This window comes from Harpia harpyja, chromosome 5 (assembly GCF_026419915.1).
Source record: "Harpia harpyja isolate bHarHar1 chromosome 5, bHarHar1 primary haplotype, whole genome shotgun sequence".
Lineage (NCBI taxonomy): Eukaryota > Metazoa > Chordata > Aves > Accipitriformes > Accipitridae > Harpia > Harpia harpyja.
Window position 1 is genome coordinate 30,958,657 of NC_068944.1, and position 5,036 is coordinate 30,963,692.

Consider the following 5,036-nt stretch of genomic DNA (forward strand, 5'->3'; position numbering starts at 1 on the left):
TTTTTTTTTTTTATTCTTCATTCAGTTTTAAGACAGCTACCCCAATGAAAACACTGACTTTCTTGCTGCAAATAAAAAGTTTAAATATGGAATGAGGATTGAGATTTCCCAAACAGCCTGAAGGAATATCTGAAAAATGCAGATGTAATAAAAGTTGGTGTCCTGTCAACTTACAGATTCTGAAAAAAAAAAACCCGTGAATTCTGCCTGCTGGTTAAGTGCACTGAATAATCTAAGAACTTGATGGAAGACAACAGATCTACTGGGCTTTGAGTCAAACTCTCTTAATCAGTTTATACTTCCAAATGAGGGCATAAACTGTTGTCTCAGTTTTATAGTTGTTAAAACATGTAGTTGTTAAAATCCAGAAGAAGTAAGAGTCAGGACTGTGTCACAGAAATCCTGACTTCCCTGTGTATTGTTTATATATGAGCTTTTATCACAGATTTGCTAGTGGTGTAAAGAGTCTATTTGAATAGATTCGTTAAGAGTGAATCTCCATGATTTGGCTTAGTCTTGTATCAAGACTTCAGATGCTATCAGCATGTGCTCAAGCTGGCAGAACATCCATCAGATAAATAAGTCACTTCTCATGGAGCTGTGTTTTGTGATGATGGTGGCTGGTGGGAGGAATGTAGGACCCAACTAATGGAAACGCCTGGTTAGTATCTGACCACTAGATAACCCTGAGACTGGGACTAGCCCTAAAACTTATCTTTGTGAGAGATACCTCATTCTGACTTCAAAAGTAAAAATGAAGTCTGTAATTTTGTTATCTAAAAATAACAGAGCATAGTTATGCTGACATACCAGCATGACAGGGACTGTATCCACACTGTTCTTCTGTGATTTATGTTTCCTGCAAATCCTCACTAAGTACATCAGACTCCACGAGTATGAAGCAGCCTGACACAACTGGGATGCGGCTGTCCACAGCAGGAGGGCAAGTGGAGTGCCTGTCCCGAGCATCCACAAGAAAGTTTTTCCTTTGTCATGCCTCAGCGTATACCTGGAGCTAGACTAGACTTTGCAAGACAGGATGATGTCTTCCAGGCTCCATTCTTTCCTGGGAATTTGATCATTGTCCACCATCAAAGACTTAAAGCGTGTGGGGGCTATCAGTAGTAAATCAGTTTTTAAAAAGTTAAATAAATCAGGTGCTCTTCCCTGGAGAGTCATGGCAAGTGTTTATGGCCTTGAGGCATCCCAGGAATGCATCACTCCCTCTGCTTGTGCTGTGGTAGCAGAGCTACTGACTCTGGCTGTCTCCTCTGGCTCCTTCTCCCCCCTCGTGGCCTTTGAGCTCCCTGTGAGCTCAAAACACGGTGACAACTATCTGTTCTTTGTGCCTTGTGGGTAGGAAAGTTGGCTTCTGGCACTGGTGCAAGCTTTCAAATGCATTCGTCCAACTGAACCAACTTGGATGAAAATCAGGAGGAGGGGAGGGATATCAAACTCTTTTTGTGTGTGAGGACATGAGGCTGGGCTGAACAGGGTCCTCAGAGGGTCAGAGTGCCAGCTGGGTGTGGGTTTTGAGCGTATCTTACCGCACACAAGCTAGGAAGCTCAGCCCATAGGTGCCTGAGCTCCTGTAGCTGCTCAGTGCCTCACGCAGGATTTGCCAGCGCACCCTGAGCTGCAGGGCAGGCCCCCTGCAGGACCTGTTCTTGTAGGCACGACAGGCAAAATGGCTCCTGTCTACCTGGGCGAGTGTAGGCTTCGGCCCAGGGGCCATGCACAGAGGTGGCTGAGGGACCGCAGCTAGCTAGCAGGCGTACCCCAGGCCTGCCCACACCGGCCTGGGCTGCAGCCTGGTGCTGGGGCCAGACACTGTGCTGTGTGTCATAGCTGGGGGGGGGGGGGGGGCAGAGCCAAGGACTCGGGATTTGGGGCCTTTCCTTGAGGGATTTGAACCTGCTGCTCTCCCAGCCAGGGGTGCTCCATTTGGGAATGGGGCACTGTGTCTCCTGCCCTTCAGCCCACAGCTGTAGCTGAAGCCGAAGTGCACGCTCCGTTACAAAAGCTGCTGTGAATGATAGAGTTTGTGTGGATTCAGGGCACAAGTGCACAGAAAAGCAAGCCATTGGGGGTTACTGAATACACAGAAATGGCTTCCAGCTCTGGGAAAAGCTGATAGCTGAGACTCCTGGTGTGAAGACCCTCTTCCATAGGCATACCCTTATGGTGACCGCTGATGATGGGATACTGGATGAGAAGGACTCTTGGCATGATCCAGGAGAGGCTCAATGTCAAGGGAGAACAGGACAGCAGTCACCCAAGACAAAAGGACAGTAGATTAGGGAGGTGACTGGACGTAGCGAAATGGGGTGTTTTGCTTTCCCTGCAGAGAGAGCAATCACTGAATAAAACTGATGTGGGGCAGGGCCCTGATTGCCAGATAAGCTGTGCCCAGTGCTTCAACCCTCTAGTGAGAGTCTCTGCCAAGAAACAACTGCACAAATGTAGCTGTTGACCCTTGAACCACACAAAGCCTTTGCACTCTCCAGCTCCCAGTTTCTCCAGGTGGCCTCACTTAAGGAGCCAGCAGTGCAGGTGGTCAAGTCTCCCTGGCACATCCTATTGCTCAGCACCCTGGCAGCTGAAAATCAAACTCGGAACCACCCCAAGAGAGGGATAGATGGCAATACAGTCTATGCAGAACAGATGGCTGAAAGCTGCTCCCAAAATGTGGGCACTTTCTTTAACTTCAGGTGCTGCTGCACAGAGCAACACCGTGTCCATGGCTCTCTGCTGACTGCCTGCCACAAAGGACAACTCCCTGGGCAGTACCGAGTGCTGGAGGGTCTTTGGTTTTGCAGCCCGAGAGGATACAAACAAAGTTGTACCAGTAGTTGGTAGCAGCGACCCATGCTATGCTCCTCACTGCACCACCAAAGGAGGCAAAGCTGCTGATGTAATTTTGAGACAGAGCAGGGCTGGGTACCTGTTCCCTTATTGCATGGGGGTGGTATGTGGGGAGGTTATCCTCAATCCTCCCCATTCATGGAGCCACTGAGGCTGTAATGAAAGGGGGCATGAGGGTGGGGGCCACAGCTGAAAACTGTATTTTTATTTAATACTAAGCAAATTTTTTGACATGCCAAATGCTGAGGGAAACTTCCATCATTACCTTGTATTAGCTGAGGAAGCCCAGGGAGAGAGGGGTTCACACTGTGCAGATGTTCCCTCTACTTCATTATTTTCTTTTAGTTACTGAAATATGGGTACAAAGAGATAGCACTGGTTTTAAAATTGCCCTGAAACTCACTTCCTTGAAATGTATAACAAAATGCCTTCAGCCAAACGGTGGGAATGCCTCCAGAAAGTGCTGCAGATGCGCTGGGGGAAAACTGCATGGCAAACAGTTCGTTCTGCAGGGCGCTGAGGGCAGGAGGGTTTATAGCCCTCCCGCCTCAGCTCCAAGCTGGTTTCTGACCTACAATTCAAACGTTTCATCAGAGTATTTCTCATAGATCTGTTATCTCTAGCAAATAAAATTCAGAGATGAGATATCACCTCCCAATGATTAAGCAACAAACTGCATTGATTCCCTGGCTAACGATTATCCAAGATCTTTGGAGCGTGGCTAAAGTTTAAACCCTGGGGGAGCGCAGGAGTTTGAGAGGACAGTGCTGGTACCAACTGATGAGTCTCCCTCAGGCCTTGAATCCAGCCTCCCGAAGCAGCCAACTACCCCTCTCCAGCTGGGGATGGGGTATCTGGGAGCAGCTGTGGGACACAGGATGGTGGCAGACACTGAGCTGCTGGGAGTAGCTCAGTGGCAGTGACATGGCACTGGGCAGCAGGAGGGCATGGGCTGCAGCAGTGCCTGGGGCTGGGTACCAGGGGCAGGGCTGCGATAGCCTCCCTGAGCAACCTCCAGCCTGGCTGGTTGCCTTTGCTGCCTTCTCCTGCCACTCACACAGGTCAAGCTGGTGCCTTCCGCGCTTCCCTTGATTTCTTCCCCTCGATTTCTTCCCCTCGTGGAAAACTCCTCTCTAATGTAAGGCAGATTTTTTTTTTTTTTTTAAGTCTGCAAGCATTACTAATTACTCCTTTCATCCTTTCTTGAAAAGGAAACTAAAAGCAGAGCTGCTAAGTAGAAGGAATTAGGTACTTACGGCATCAGTTTTTAGATGGAGCCAAATCACATCTCCCAGATGATGCATTGCACCTGATGTAACTCGCATCTAACAACACAGCTAACGCTAGCAGGGAGAGACTTGTTCTGTGCGCAGGAGCGATCACGATTTTACCATTTATCATCCTGTGATACAGCTAACACTTTTGTCCTGTAGCCAGCAATCTTGACTTTTGCAGCAGCAGGAAAGACAAAGCCTCTCACGCTCCTTTTGAATCAGGACCCCAGAGAGGTACTGTCAAAGTAATAGATCTGTTAGAGAAAAGCTTCTTTGTCATCCGTCCTGCCTTTGTTTTGTTCCTGCAAGCAAGATGTGGGAGAGCTGAAATACAGATGCGTACAAATATTTAATTTTCCATAGTCCTGGTAACTTGGAGAGGAGCTATTCCTCCTCCCTACACTCTGCCTCACTGGAATAAAATATTTTTCCCTGACACAAACAAAACAAACCATATCCACTTAGAATTCTGTGTAAGGTTTTTCAGACATCTCTTAAAACAAACAAGCAAACTAGACTTGGTGTCAGATGGGTAAAAGTGTGGTTGCCCCCTAAATGCCCCAAATACTCTTTTGCAGGTTAAATACCACCATAATGGGTGGTACTAGTGGAATTAGTTCGGAGCTGAGCTTACTGCACTTTGCATAAATGGCTGTCAGCCGGGGCAGGTGAAGTCCAGACTACAGCAGGTAAACAGCTGGAGCAGATCTCAAGGACGTGTCCTGAACAAGGGGTGGAGGATGATTCTCACACTCCTGTTCTTCAAATTAATGAGCATTTAAGTATTTGATACCATGTGAAACAAGGCCAAGCAGAGTGACTTTAGAGAATTCTTGAAGTTGTGTCCTGGTTTCAGCTGGGGTAGAGTTAACTGTCTTCCTAGTAGCTGGTACGGTG